We start from the raw sequence: 16,958 nt of genomic DNA on the forward strand, positions 1-16,958 counted from the left end.
GAGAAGGTGCAAGTTACAGTTAATAATAACAACACTTAGCATTTTCTATCACTCCATGTATCTTCAAAGTGCTCTGCAATATGTTGCATTAACATTACACATTTGTAGCAGGAAATCTTGCCCCTCACAGGAGCTTACCTGTTGTTTGCTAACCAGTCAGATAAACAGGACAAGCTGTCTTGTAGTGAGTTATTTTGGTGCCATGTGGTCAATACAGGTCTAACATCTGGAAGATAAACTGCATATCTGACTGTCAGACACCTTGCTTTACAAACTATAAAAGATACACCAAACTTTCACAAAGCAGAAATCCTCTATAAATTCACTGGAAATGTGTGAGTAGGGAAGCTTGCTTTGTGGTTACTCCCACAGAGGTTAAATGAAAGATATCTGTGTACATTATTGTCATTTTGGTGGTAAGTTACATTTGACCCTTTAATCAATACTATTTCTTTTGCTAGCTTTAATATTAGTACCTTGATATCGTGCACTGTTTTATGTTATGCTGTAATCTATTAGTAGTTTTTTTTTTTAGTTTTATACTGTGTAGCAATTCTAAGATCTTTCTAAGATCTTTCATCTGTTATCTCCTATCTGTTTAATAAATAATTAATTTTAAAAATAGACCTGATCTGCCATCTTTAGAAGTTGCGAGCCAGAGAGATTTCATAAATTCAAACTGTTGCCAAAATCTGATGTTAAGAAAGGGCTTGTCTGAAGCTCTCACTCATCCTGTGACAATATTGCCTTTCTGTGCAAAAATACTGTGACAAATTCAGTTCTTGCTGTAAGTAAAGGGAACTGTACCAACATCTGTGGTGTGGTATTTACCTGCTTACACCCATTTAGCCTGAAAAAATATGTTTAAATTACATTAAGTGATTAAGAGGGGATTGCTCAAACTGATGTAAACAAAGGAAATTCAGTATTAGGATACACAGCATAACCTTAACTTGCATTGATGAGGCTTGGGTGTTAGCAAAAGAAAAAAAGTGCCAGTCTGAACTCAGAAAAAGGGCAGAGCAATATGCATAGGAACTGAAGCTTTTTCCAGCTGAGAATTCCCCTGAGTATAAATTATGGGGTAAGATCTGTGCTGGTTTTGTATTAATTTATTTTTTGGTAAGGAAAGAAAAGAAACTATTATAGAAATAATTCTCTGTAAGGACCTTGGCAGCTTCCTTTAGACCTGACAAAAAAACAATAAATGGCTAATTTTTAATATTGACACATTGTTACACCGAAGAAAAAGTTAGATGCGCCTTTATGAACACACATGTAAAGACGAAAAATAATCTCTCTTTCACTTTCAGCTTCTCAGTAGGTAACTAGTCTGACCTGCGGGGCAGGCCGCGTTCCCCCCCATTCCCCCAATCCCCCCCGCCCAATCCCCCAGGAGGCCCACGGTGTGGCTGAAATGCTACCACTACTGAGTTTCACCAGAAACTGTTGTAATGAGGTAAAGGGAATGAGTCAGCATACCTCTGTCCATTTCTTCCGGCTGGTCCCCGATTCCCTGTCCTTCTTCCTGTCCTGTGACCTTCCCCTGTGACCTTGTAGCCCACCTAGAGTTCCGGTATTCTGAACCTAGACCCCCCGTGTCCTTACCCCATTGGCTGCCGGCCAAGGCCACTCCCATTCCCCTCTCCTGAATTCCCCTTTCCTGGAGAGAATCTGCCTCTTTCCTGCAATACCATCGCCATGGAATAAACCTGAGACCTGAAAGAGCCTCTTTTGTATCCTTTCTAATCCATGCAGATACTTTGTCTGATCTTAAGTAATTAGGAAAAAGATACAAAGTATCATTGCAGTTGGCGCCTTCACGAGGGGCTTGCTTTTTAGACCCTACCTTGCCTAGAGTCCCAGTATTTGGACTTTAAAAGGCCGTTTGGGCTGTTCATCTACCTCTGTGGCTGCGGAGCTGCTTTTACCAGCCCTGAGCACAGGAGGACGGGACAGAGAACTCCTCCGGGGAATTAGGGTAGCCGTTTCTGGATTAGAGCTTTCGCACAGTACAGCGGAACCGCACTTCGTCTGAGAGAGGTAAAACATCCCTTCGGGGAGATGTGAACCCCAATTTAGCCCCAAGGTACGGGGGGGGGGGGGTTTAGACGGGGTGGCTCCAGACCCGTGGGGGGAGGTGTACCCCGCGGGGTGGTAGCAGCGGCGGCAGTTGCAGTGTGGAGTGGGGATCACGTGGGTGGTGCTGCGCAACCTGCCTGGCATTACACATGCTCGGCCGGCTCTGCCTGGCGTGTGCTACGTTATTGCTGTAACCACAGGCACCGGGGATTTCCCTGAGGAGGATTTCCCCGGGACAGGCTGTGTGGCCATACCGGCAGCCACGTGTTGTAACAAAGCCCAGCACCCCCACACAGAAACACCACCTGGGTTTGCGACTAACTGCTATTGTGTAACTTTTCTGCGAAAGTAAGGGACTTGTGCATTTTGTTTTTATAACATCGGAATGGGGGGGAATTTCTCTGCACAACAAAAGAGTATTATTTCTCAGCTTAAAGAAATGTTAGATGCACAGGATGTTGTAATTTCTAAGAAACAGATTGGAAAGTTTGTTAGCTGGTTGTCTCGAGAAGTTATAGAATTTGAAAAGCAAAATATTAATTCGGTTTTATTTTGGGACAATGTTGGAAATTTATTAACTTCTAAAATACAGAAAGGTGATACCACTGCTGCTTTATTTTTGCCTATATTTTTAAATGTTCACAAACAATTATCACAATTAGAAAACAATGATCAACCACAGGAAAATTCTTTAAAGCCCTCTTTACCTAATTTGGAACCTTCTGTCCCTGAATTAAAAGAGAAATTAAAAATACCTCAGGAAACTACTATTTCTAAAGATCCCCCGAAATATACAGACTTAGAAACTTCTGAACAACCTGCTACAAACTTGCCACTGTATCCATCTCTGTCAGCCTTGCCTTCTGAGCATACTAATTTAGAAAATCACCCTTCTCTAGTGCAGGCAGAGAAACCTGTAGTACCTTCTAACAATATGCTTTTTTCTTCAAATAATCCGTTCCTGCATCCATCACCTATTTCTGCTCAGTATTTTCCTGGCTATTTTAACCCATTATTCCAACCTTGTAACCCTACACCTCCTCCTAATCCTTCTATTCACACAGGGAGGGAGGAGCCACACCCCGAAGGAGCAGGAGCAGGGGGAGGGGGAGGGGAAGCATGTGTCTCCGTTACACAGCCACAGACTGCAGAGGCGCAGAACCAATTAACCCCTAACTTACTGGTTAACCCTGAACCTGACTGTACTTTGGATTCAGCCCCGGTTCATTATGTAGGTAAAAATAATGGTAAAAGAGGCTACCAACCATTATCATACCAAGACAGAAAGGAAATTTGTAAGTTACAACGGAAATTTGGGAGGCAAAGTGAAATTTTTAAGGGCATGATGAAAGCAACTTTTACCTCAAATGAATTAGTTCCCCATAAATTAAAGGACCTTTTCAGGTGTTTGCTAACCCCAGCTGAATATGAATTATGGTTTAATATTTGGAAACGTTCTTTAATGGTTCTTTTGACAGAAATTCACCAAAGCCCTGACAATTCCAAAGATTATATTAATGTTAAACAATATGCTTCTGAGAATTTTTTGCAGTTTGTAGATAGACTTCGCTCACAGGTTGAGAGGCGTGCACCAGCAAAGCAGAATTGTTCACTGCTCCAGAAAGAAACCCAAGGACAGCACCATCCAAGCCTGCAGCAGCTGAAGCACCACAAGCGAGGAAGCACCCAGTGTCACCTGAACAGCTACAGCATGTCACCTGCTTCCAGTGTAAAAAGCAAGGACACTTTGCTGGGGACTGCCCTCTTAACCAGAAACAAAAAAAAAAAAAAACACCCAAAAAACAAAAAAAAAAAAAAACAAAAAACAAAAAAAACCAAACAAACCCAAAACTGAGTAGAAAGTGCCAGCTAGCTTTTAACATTCAGCGCTATGCCACAAATACAGCAAGCACTATTTTGGAAAAAGCCTCTCTCTTAAAAACAAGGGGGGAGGAGGAAATGGACAATGTGGGTATAACAGATAATGTAAATGTTAAATGTTCTTTTAACCAAGTCAGGCAGTCTTGTGGCCGTGTTAGGCTCCAGACTACCAAAGGGTTTCATTTCAGATCTACTGGCTGGACAATTGTAACAGTGGACCTGTCAAGCAGCGTATTAGACATGACGGTATTTCACATGGAAATGGAGAGTGAGTAATTTTGTTGTGGGAGACACAGCACACACACCCTTAAAAATTGAAATAGCTCCTATGATTATAAAAGGAAAAAATATCCTGTCTTATATTATCTTGCAATATCTAGATGATGTATTAGTGTGTGCTGCCAACAACTTAATACTCCAAAACACACTTGACCTAGTGGTTAAAGTTTTAACCTCTGCTGGATTTCAATTGCAGGAAAACAAAATTCAAAAGATGCCCCCTTGGAAGTATCTGGGCTTGGAAATCATTGCACGGATTATTGTCCCACAGAAATTGGAAATTATTTGTGCATTAGCAGAGAGGCAGGGTCATCATTATCAGCCTGAGTTGCCTTTCAAATTCATTGTTTTGGGGAAACTGCCACACTTACATGGTTTAATATTTCAGTGGATTGAGGGGCAGAGGGACTCACTCTTAATCATAGAATGGGTCTTCCTCTCCCACCAAAGATCCAAAACTATTACACAACCACAGGAGCTTATGGCTCAGTTGATTCAAAAAGCAAGAATGAGGCTGCGTGAACTGTCCGGTTGTGATTTCACATGCATACACTTGCCAGTTAAACTTTTTGGGGAGGGAAAGAATTCTCCTGAAAGGCTGACCAAAGAGATGTTTGAACATCTGCTACAAAGCAATGCCAGCCTCCAGATATCTCTGGATAGCTACAATGGACAGATATCTGTTCACAGCCCAGCTCATAAGTGGTTTAATGAGGAATTCCACGTCATCCCTCATGAGAAGAGGAGCAGGAGACCGCTCAAGACACTCACAGTGTTCACAGATGCATCGGGGGCCTCTCATAAGTCGGTGATGACTTGGACAAATCCCCAGACTCAGCATTGGGAAGCTGATGTTGAGTTTGTGGAGGGGTCACCCCAAATTGCAGAACTGGCTGCAGCTGTGAGAGCCTTTGAGAAGTTCTCAGAGCCTCTTAACCTGGTAACAGATTCAGCTTATGTTGCTGGGGTAATATCCAGGGCAGAGCAGGCAGTGCTTAAAGACATGGATAATGAGCAGCTCTTTAGGCTGCTATCAAAACTAATCTATCGGGTTTCACACAGAGAGCATCCCTTCTATGTGATGCATGTGAGGTCACACACGGATTTGCCAGGTGAGATCACAGAAGGGAACCGTATGGCAGACACTCTCTCAGCTCCAGCTGAAAAGGCACACCTTCCTGACATCTTCCAACAGGCAAAACTGAGCCACCAGCAATATCACCAGAATGTACCAGGTTTGGTTCGTCAGTTCCAGCTAACACAGAGTCAGGCTAGAGCCATTGTGACCACCTGTCCCAGCTGCCAGCTCCAGGCCATGCCATCGCTGGGTACAGGGGTTAACCCTCGGGGCCTTTGCAGCTGTGAGGTAAGGCAAACAGACATCACACACATTCCTAGTTTTGGACGCCTCAAATATGTTCAGGTGAGTATTGACACATATTCAGGTGCAGTTTATGCCTCCGCTCACGCAGGGGAAAAGGCAGTACATGCAAAACAACACCTAGTACAAGCCTTCTCAGTTTTGGGGATCCCTAGAGAAATAAAAACAGATAATGGCCCAGCATACATATCCAATGAGTTCCTGGAATTCACCCAGCAGTGGGGAGTAAATCATAAGACAGGCATCCCATACTCCCCTACAGGCCAAGCTGTGATCGAGCGCACACACTAGACACTCAAACAAGTTCTAGCTAGGCAAAGCAGTTTAACTGTGTGGATGTCTCCCCAGCAAAAGCTCTGTAAAGCTCTGTTCACAATCAATTTCTTGAATTGTTCATTTGAAAATATGAGTCCTCCTGTGGTCCGTCATTTTAACAGCAGTAAACAGTTTAAATTGTCTCAGCATCCACCAGTGTTGATTAGGGATCCAGAAACATGGGAAACCAAGGGTCCCTATGAGCTAGTAACCTGGGGAAGGGGTCATGCATGTGTATCCACTCCCTCAGGCCCTCGGTGGATTCCCCAAAAGTGGGTTAAACGTTTTGTTCCCAAAACTCCAGCTACAGCAGAAGAGGATGAGAAGCAAGTAACCGTTGCTTCAAAAAGAAGACATCGCAGAGGAAAAGAAAACAAAAATTTCATAAAGGAATACCCTCCAACAGAGACTTATAATATGTTTTAAAATGTTTGGTTTTCCTTTTAGAAAAAAGCTACCCTCCAGTTAACCCTGTGAAGAACCTCATCCAAGTTGTCTTCTTGTTAATACTAAACAATTTGGCAGCTGCATGGATTGTCTCTCAGCCACGTCAAAACATCTGGGTAACCCTGGCACAGACACTCAAACAGGAAAACATATGCCTGTCCACTGCAGCAGCAACAGACCCTATGTCCACCTGCCTGGTAGGAGTCCCACTAAAAGTTAGTGAGTATTCAGGCAGCTTTGACATACACATGCCTAATAAAACACCTGAATTATTCACTATATCACCTAAGCAGTCAGCACAAATCAAAGGTAATCCTTTAAAGGAGCTACTGCCAAAATTGCCCAAAGTAGCCCAGGAATCCCAAGAGTTAGAGCTGCTTCGTTCCTACCCAGCAACATACTGCATTCATTTTAGCAATTATCCAACACTCACTGACACTGAAGGTTTTCATCTCATCCGACAATTTTGTAAGGAATTTACGGCCACCAAGTGGTGTACTAGTTTAAGCCATATTCCGGCTAAAGATCCAGTTCACTCAAGTCCCAAAATTCTACCTAAGGGATTGTTTTTAATTTGTGGGGACCGGGCATGGGCTGGGATTCCTTCTAATCTCCTAGGGGGACCATGTTCTATAGGGCGGTTGTCCTTGTTAGCACCCAACAAAACCTTAATTAGTGATTGGACACACAAAAGTAAATCAGGTAATAAAATACAAAAGAAGTGCTGGAAATCTGGACCCAAATTGTGATGCAGAAATTTTCCATTGGGCTAAATCAAAAAGAATAGCTGTGTCTGTATTCCTTCCATAGGTTGCAGCAGCTAAGGCTCTGGGTGAATTAGGTCACCTGGAGTGTTGGGTTGTTAAACAGTCAAATTTAACCTCAACTGCCATTAGCTCCCTCCTAGAAGATGAAGAAGTAACCAGGCAGGCAACACTCCAAAATCGTGCTGCTATAGATTTCCTCCTATTACTGCATGGACATGAATGCCAGGAATTTGAAGGACTTTGTTGCATGAACCTGACTTCAAAAGCTCCTAATGTCCACGCTGCGCTTCGAGATATGAACAACCTGATTGGACAAGTGAAGCAGGAATCAGAAGATTGGTTTAATGAACTGTTCAAGGGCTGGGGGTTTTCTGGGTGGTGGACTTCTACGGTCAAAACCATTATGTTGTTCATTATTATTATTTTCCTTGTAGTAATGGCATTTGGAATCTTACGTAATTTAATTTTTAAGGCCATTAATGGTATCATTCCTTCTACCTCAGTAGACAATCGTATAGAGATGACAAATGTAAAACAATCTAACCCTCCCGCTTATTACAAATGGTAGGCAAAAAATAATTTGGATTAGAATTAATTTAATATCATCCTCCTACTTAAAAAACAAAAAACAGGGAGATGTAATGAAGTAAAGGGAATGAGTCAGCATACCTCTGTCAATCTCTTCCGGCTGGTCCCTGGTTCCCTGTCCTTCTTCCTGTCCTGTGACCTTCCCCTGTGACCTTGTAGCCCACCTAGAGTTCCGGTATTCTGAACCTAGACCCCCCGTGTCCTTACCCCATTGGCTGCCGGCCAAGGCCACTCCCATTCCCCTCTCCTGAATTCCCCTTTCCTGGAGAGAATCTCCCTCTTTCCTGCAACACCATCACCATGGAATAAACCTGAGACCTGAAAGAGCCTCTTTTGTATCCTTTCTAATCCATGCAGATACTTTGTCTGATCTTAAGTAATTAGGAAAAAGATACAAAGTATTATTGCAAGAAACCACCAGGAAGGGGGAGGGGAGGCCACCAGCTGCTGAAATCCTACCTACTTCCCCCTCCCCCCAGCATGGCCAGACCGGGCCTGTGACTCGGCTAGAATGCTGCCACTGCTAAGTCTCACCAGAAACCCGCAGGCTGAACTGCCCAGGCAAGATATTAACTCTTTCAGTGCACAAATGAGACCTACAAACTTTCAGAATAGTTAAAACCTATATGTTCATGGACAAAGACTCTCTAACTAGTTAAAGTTAGAAAGTGGTATGTTTATTAAGATGCCAGCAAGCTGCACGGGGGTAATCCCTTACAGACGTGGCAGCCCCATATAAGATTCTTTGCCCTCTATTTATTTCCCAAAGTCTTACATTCCATACATATGCATAACCCAAGCACCTCCTATCCCTGCTCTGTATTAAAATGAGTCTAATAGTCCATCACACGTGAGCATTTCTTCTCTTGAATTGGGTCAGTGGTCTCGAATTGGGTCAATGGTCTTGAAAGATGAAGTAAGGAAAGTCTTCATCAGGTCTCCGTGACCCTCTGCCACAATCTGGTCCCCTGCTTCATGATTGATTGATTGATTGATATAAAGTCCAGGTGTCAGCCATTCTTCTACTGGTTTAAATCTGTTCTTATAACAGTACACTTACTCCATCTCTTTCTATAAACAAAACTGAAACAAGCTCATAGTGGCAAGTAATACCTCTATTATCTCTAGCTTAAGCATCTAATAGTCATTAACCTATTGTTTGTTTATCTAACTTACACCCTGATCAATATGAATTGCTTGTAACTCTTAGCTAAAATCTTAACGCTTTAAAATAATGATTAATTTCCCCACTCCTTCTTTAAGGTTAGTAAATTCTTTTGCCAATATATACATTTTTCTTCATCTATCCAAGTTGTGCAGTAGGTGTCTCCTAAAGCCGTACCCATATGGTTTTGATAGTGAAGTTAAAGCTGCTACTTGCTGCAGCATTCTCCAATACCAAACAAATATTATAACAGACAAGTTTAAACTTATGCCAACTAAAATGAGCAAAACAATAATTGGATGAACCAGGGTATTGAGTAAGCTGGTTGCACATCCTACCAATGATGAGATGGGCCTTCTTCTAATCCTATAAATACTTTCTGTACAGTCTCTGTGTCATGGTGTATTATAATTATTGTTTTCTTTCTTTTATTTTTAATTTCTTTAAGAATTTCCTTTAATTCATTATGTTTCAACAATTGTGCAACGAAATTAAATTTCATCCCTATAGGCACAGGGGATATTTCTTGCACAATAGTCAAGTTCGTCTTAATATGCTGGTACGATACAACAGGTGCCTGATAAGAAAAGCCACATTCCTCAATTTTGACAAAATTACAAATGCACAAGTTAAGTTGAGTTTCATTCACAGTGATCTCATCCACCATTATAGTGGGGCATGTTGTCCTGAGGCCGACACAACCTTGTCCTATATAGACAAGCATGGTTGTCTGATTAATGGGATGCATTTTAAAGTGACAAATGCTTTGTTTTGAATCCAAACAAATATCCTTGTCATTGTCTATATTGCCTTCAGAAATAAACCCTAGTTGTTCCTTTATCGAGCAGGGTTCTAAGTTAATGGTTTGCCACCTTCCTTCAACTTTCTGTGCCCGCATTCTGTGTTCAGAAGGATATAGTATGGGTCCCTCATTATTTAGTCCTAAAGCAACAATTGGGTGTATCAAACTCACTGATGCATTGTGTATAGTTAAAAAAAAAGCCACTACCGTACTTGTCACAGGATTATAGGTAAAATTAACTAAAACTCACCAGGGTTGGAGTTTTTTTTCTAAATCCGAGGCATTATCCCAAACAACTTTGTGAATTTCAGCAGGGAATATGCCTTCTCCCCGTGCCTAATGACTGAGGCAGCCACTGATTGCATCCATAACTGTGCCTGTGTACACCCAAGAGCCAAAGAGATATTTTCACTAGCTGTATTTAAGGTGTTAATTATCAATTGATGATCCCACTCTTTTATGTTTTCCCATTCTGGTAATATTTTGGACAACTTCCAGCACTGAGGGGGGGGGGGTAGGATCTTAGCAATGGGCCTCTCCTCCCCCGACCATCACGGGCCACTGGTTGAGAACCGCCCGGCGGCTTCCTAAGCCCACCCCTGCCTGTCCCGGGCCACATGGGGGGGGAGGGGGACTGGGCCAGGTCGATGTTACCTTGTGAGAGGCCAGATATGAAAGAGGCCTTTCCCGATGCTTACTTGCTTCAAAATGTGATTCATGGAGCAAACTAACTTAGCTAATTGTTTTCTCAGGCTGTCAGCAACTAACACAGCCTCCAATTGGTCCTATCAATTCACAAAGGAAGTTCTCATGGAGAAAAACTTCTGAGTGTGCCCTCCCCCCAGGTTCCTTCAATGCATAACCAACAGAGTCGCAGCACTCAGGACCAATTTGAATAGGTTTCATGGGTTCTTGGTGAAATTAATGGAATCCATCCTGGATAAACACATATTCGCATTCCCAAATGTTTTTCCTTTCCATACAGTTGCATTTGTAGATTTAACATCTGACTCAGAGACTTACAGGAGTAGAAGTCATAAGCTTTCCTTTGGCAACCTATATATACCACTCACATTATATACATGCAGTACTGCATTAACTCCAGTAGCAGCTGTGGCTATAGCAATAATCACAAAAGCCACAACTCTCCAGGCTATACCTACTTGACTATCCATTGCAACTACAAGCCTTTCTATTCTTTGGAGGGTTGTTAAACTATACTTAGCATTTCACCCACACTCTTTATTTTCCAAGGAAAGTTTTAATTTCAGTTCATTATCGTGTAACTTTTCAAAGTCCTTCAGGAGCTTTCTTCAATCGGGAGTGATGGATCCAGGTGTTTTGTTCCTTGATTTTGATTGCAGTATAGGTGGTGAGGAGCACTTGGAATGGTCCTTCCTACTGTGCTTCCAGAGTCTTTTCTGCTAAAGACTTAACATATAAATAAACCCCAGGCTGTACATCATGTACTGGTCTGCTGCGGCTGGTACTGGGAGTCAGTAAGACCATGGCTGCCATAGACATTCCAGATAGCGAAGTCCCACAAGGAACAGCCTGTCCCGAAGTCCTAGGCAGTCTCAGCAGCAATGTACCAATGCAAGCAAGCCGTGGCCTTCAGGTGATCAGCTCTTTTAGTGATTCCAGCTCAGCTTGTACAGTACCTTGGCCGACGCAGGGAGAAGAGACAGGAAGTGCTGCGTGACAGTTCCCCAGAGTTCTTTATTGGCTGCTTCTGCAAAGGGTCCAGTGACAGCTACATTCCACTGAACTGGGTAGAAGCAGGGGTTTTTATAGGGAAGGTATGGCTTGACAGAAGGACCAATCATTTAGGGCTAAGGAAATATGACCGATAGTTTTACAAGGAGATAAAATGGGGTCCTGAGGCGGGAGAAGGGTCTCTTAGCCCAGTCACCTTGACTAATTCTTATCTAGGCAATAGCTCTTCAGGGAGGCCATGTGAAGGGCCCTGCTCCCTCCACACTGGTCCATCTAATTCTCTGCTTTAAGCCCCAGCCACATTTATCAATTTATCCAAGTTGTTTGTTTAGGGCCACCATATATCTGTGTAGGGTTTCTTCCCCTACTTGAGTGGCTGTTGTCCCTTCTTGGATTTCATATGGCCTTCCATACAATATTTCAAAGGGACTTAGTTTTTATTTTATTCTTGGCTTGGTCCAAATTCATAATAATGCTAATGGAAGAGCCTGAGGCCAAGGTAACTTTGCCTTTTGTACCAGTCTTATAATTTGCTGCTTAATCATATGATTCATTTTCTCCACGGTGTGTCCTGGTTTGAAAACCAGATGTCTGCTAAGAAAGGCAGGAGCCTCTCTTTGAAAGTGAGAATGTAAACCCCCTCCCTCCAAATTATTATAATTTTGAAATTAAGGGGATCTCAGACAAAGATATAGGAATTAGGAATAACAGTTGTTTACTAGGAAAATTAAAATAGAAATACAGTATTACAAAGAACAAACCCAAAACACAAACAGAGTCAGAATACAACCTGACACCCTGTCAGTCAGCCTGTTGGTATCAGTCAAATTAAATGGTGGCTGCAGTCCTCCTACAGTGGCAGATGTGGTTCAGCTGAAGCAGTGGTTGTGTAGAAGGGTGCAGTTTTTCTTCAAAGGTCCAGTGATGATAGGCTGCCTTGGTTCTCAAAATCTCAGTTTTTACCTACATAGGAAAGGCTTGGCTCCTCCCCCTGGCTGGACTGTCTCCCAATGGGATGATGTCATTTTATCACTCATACAGTGACTTAATGGCCCATTAGCAGACAATATCTTCTTGGAGGAAGGATAGGTTGTGGAAAAGATAAAGATGACTGCCCCACCTGGTTTCAACAGATGGCGATAGAATACATACTTTTGGTCACATCCTGTATTGCAACCTAAGACATTATCCACCCCCCTTACTCTATTCCCATCTGCATAATGAAACCTTATACACAGTTCTCACTTAAGATTAGGTTTCCCTGTGGTAGAGAATGGGTTTCTCCATCTTTCTGCATTACCCATCCAGTGTAACCAGGTCCTTGAGCATAGACAATCCCACGGATGGGTTTGTCTTTGCCTGAGGTGGGACTAATCCAAGCAGTCTTTCCTAAAATATCTTTCATGTGTACCACAGGGACTTCATCTACTGTGTGCAAGGGTTCAGACTGGTCAGGACCAGCTTGATTAATGGACCCTCGGGTGTTGACCATCCAGGTGGCCTTTCCAAAGTTCATTTCCCAATTTTTGAAGGTTCCGCTGCCAAAACCAATAAGAACTAATCTCAAAGTTTAAAATGTGCCCAAAGGGTTAAGACGCATGCCCCGAAAACAAAGTTGAAAAGTTCAAGTACAATAAACAGTTTGAAAGAGTTCATCAGAGACCCCCAGCAACCCCTAAATTAAGGAGACACAAACACAAAAGGACTTTTAGTTCCTTTTAATACGAAGCGACAGTAAGAAAGAATAGGCAAAGCTAGAACATAAATATGTATTAAGCGTATCGTGTAATCCTAAGATTTTAAGGAATATATAAAGCAGTAGTTTACAGTTTCAGTGTGCATAATTTGAGAAAAATTATCCCTGTGCACCTCAGCGCTAAATGAATGCATACCTACTTTATAACTCTCCTTTCTCATGAGTTATAGAATCTTTTCCACATAACACTGATCAAGAGGGATCCTGCTGTAACATGCACTAGTTCTTTCAGTACTCAGGGATGAATCCTATCAGGCCCCATGGACTTATGAACATTCAACTGATACAGCTGGTACCTTACATTTTCAGTGTGCACAAATGGAAAGTCACTGCTCCTGCACTCGTGGTCCTCTGACTCAGGAAAGTGGGAAGCCCAAGGTTTATCAGTATTGTTAAAGACTGAAGTAAAAATAGCATTGAATCATAGCATGATTTGGGTTGGAAGCGACCTTAAGGATCATCTTGTTTCAATGCCCCTGCTGTGGGCAGGGACACCTTTTACTTGACCAGGTTGCTTCAAGCCCTGTCCAACCTTCCCTTGAACACTTACAGGGACGGGGCATCCACAGACTATTGTGTTCAGCAATAAAAGCTGAGAAGAGAAAGGAAGGTGGGGAAGCATTTGTTATTGAGATACTTGTCTTCTGAAGCAACTGCTACATATACTGAGGCTCTACTTTCCAGAATGTGGCTGGACATTGCCTGCTGGTGGGAAGTAGAGCATAAATCTTTTTGTTTGTTTTGCTTTGCTTGTACAGGAGGGAAGGGATACCATCCAGTGGGACCTTAACAGGTTTGAGAGGTGGGTCTGTGCAAACCAGATGAAGTTCAACAAGACCAAATGCGAGGTCCTGCACAAGTACAGGCTGGGTGCAGAATGAATCAAGACCAGCCCTGGGAAGAAAGACTTGGGCTGTTTTGTAGAGAAAAAGCTCAGCATGACTCTGCAAAGTGCACTGGCAGCCCAGAAAGCCAACTGCATCATGGGCTGCATCAAAAGATACCAGCAGGTCGAGGGAGGTGATTCTCCTTCTCTGCCCTTGTGAGACTCCACCTGGAGTCCTGTGTCCAGCTCTGGGGTCTCCAACACAGGAAAGATGTGAACCTCTTGGAACGAGGCCAGAGTAGGCCATTAAGGGGACTGGGCCACCCAAGGTCTATCAATATTAAGACTGAAGCAAGAATAGCATTGAATGCCTCTGATTTTTCTTCATCCCTATTTGTTAGGTGACCATCTTCAACAAGTATTGGTCCAATTTTTTCCTTGGACCTCCTCTTGCTATTAACATATTGTGGCAGAGTAGTAGAGAAAAGTAGGACAGTGATTCTGTGGATGATTATGATTAGATTTATTACTAATACATTATCTAAATATTGATAAATGCATTATATAATATAAGCAAGTTCAGTTAGAAATGTACAGGTTTGCAGTCTTTGACCTTGCAGAATACATAATTACAAAGCAACAAAGCACCTATGGAGCTACTTTAGGATTTTACCTCCTTATGTAACCCAATCATATCCCTTTTAGCCACCCATCCAAAAGTGAGTGTTCCCTGTTTTCGGGCTGGATGTACCCTGTATGTGTCCATGCCAGGGGAAGGGGCAGGGGGTGGAGGATCCACCTGGAAGCTGAAAGCTGCCTGCAACCTTGGGAGACCAGTTTGCCCAGTTGACCCGACTATCTTTCATCACAGTTGCACATACTTTAAAAAAACCTCTAGTTGATGCAACACTGGCCAGTTTCAATGCTAGGTGAGCTTTGACCTTTTATGTCTTCTTCCTGCATATACAAACCACAGCTCTCTCATCTTCCTACAAAGCCTGACTTTGCTTCCAAAGATCATACTATTTCTTTTTCCTTCCAATTTCCATGAGGGTGATATCCCTGATTTGGGCCCCAGGGAGGGGGAGGCAGCAAATTTCTCTGAAAAGTGTCCTATCTGCAAATGGATGCCTTCATTCCTCTCAGGGGGGAGTTGCCTATGACCAAAACTCACTGCTCTTTCTTCTCAGTGCTGATCTTAAGACAGGTCTTGAAGCAAACGGTTGATCTGACCCTCATGAGAATGCGTGTTGAGTTAATGTGGCCAGAAATGTGTATTCTATCACCATCTGTTAAAACCGAGTAGGGTAGTGATTCCTTATCTCCGTAGCACATATTATCTCCTAATGGTCGATCTTTAGGACAAGATGAGGCAATCACCTTTTTTTCCACAACCCATCCTCTCTACAGGAAGATATAATCTGCTGCTGAGCCATTAAGTCCCACTGTATGACTGATAAAATTACATCATCCCATTGGGAGATGCTCCAGCCAGGGGGAGCAGGCAAGTCTTTTCTACCTAGATAAAAAGAGAGCTTTTAGACAGCAAGTTTCCTTCTTTCCACTGAATTCCAAAGGAGAAGCCAGACCTTTCTACATCATCCCTGGACTTTTAGAGGAAGGCTGCACCCTTCTACAGGACCACTGCTTCAGCTGAACCACACCTGCCACTGCAGGGGGACTGTAGCCACCATTTAATCAGACTGCTGCTAACACCCTGACTGACAGGGTGTCAGGTTGTATTCTGACTCTGTCAAGGTTAGAATTGGTTTTTGTAATACTATATTTCTATTTTAATTTTCTCAGTAAAGAACTGTTATTCCTCATTCCCATATCGTTGCCGGTGTCCTGGTTTGAAAGGACAGGTGTCTGCCAGGAAAGGCAGAAGTTTTCCTTTGAAATAGACTTTAATTTACCTCCCCCCAAGTATTATAATTGTTTGAATCAAGGACTCTGGGGCAGAGGTAAGGGGGTACGAATAACAGCTCTTTTACTAATATATCTAACCACACAAGCAGAAAACAATAGCAGTTGTTAAAATTACTAACAGTATAGAATAGATAACTCGGTTCCAGTCCCTTCTATAGATGCAAGCAAGCTGTCTATGTGCTCAGTCCTGGTGCTGCAGCTGGAACAAAGCACGGAGCTGCAGAGAGGCGGGCAGCAGTGGAGGCGGGAGGGGGCAACAGTGGCCACACCTGTCTCGGGTGGGAACGGGCTGGAGTGGGCGGTTCCTCGCTCACCGTTTGTGTCCAGGTGATCAGCTGTGTCCGCAGAGGCAGGAGGCTGGAATGGGGCAGATGCAGGGCAGGTGATCACAGACCGTCTGGCTCTCCTGTGTTCGGCCGCATGGTGCTGGAGACGGGGCGTCCTGCTCCGAGCTTGCCGGAAACACACGAGTCCCCTCCGGAAGCCGCTCCCACCTACCCCTTTTGTCAAGAGTCGTCAAAGATCCTGGGTGTAACCCGGCCAGCTCCATTGGCATGGTAATGGGAAAAATTCTTTCAATTGACACAGTAAGAGAAAAACACTCAACCCCCAGTATTATCCACCCCGAATTTTTTCCATGCCAACATGCTACAGCAAATTAAAACCTTTAAATCATATACATACATGCAGTTACAGGCATAGTGTCCTAGATAGTTCACCCTAGAACAAGGTCACCTTGGGGTATGCATTGGGTCACTCCATCCTTTTGCATCACCCACCAAGTACAACTTGGTCCTTGATCGAAAACCACCCCACGAACAGGATTATCTTTGCTGGAGGCAGAGTTCACCCAAACAGTTTTTCCTAACATGCCTCTCAAGTGTACCACTGGGACCTTATCTCCATCTGGTGCTCCCAAGAGCTCTGATTGGGCAGGGCCTGCTCGGTTAGTGGAGCCTCGGGTATTCACTAACCATGTGGCCTTTGGTAGATTGATCTCCCAGTTCTTGGAAGTCCCCCCACC

The sequence above is a fragment of the Erithacus rubecula genome, assembly GCF_903797595.1.
Source record: "Erithacus rubecula genome assembly, contig: scaffold_258_arrow_ctg1, whole genome shotgun sequence".
Classification (NCBI taxonomy): domain Eukaryota; kingdom Metazoa; phylum Chordata; class Aves; order Passeriformes; family Muscicapidae; genus Erithacus; species Erithacus rubecula.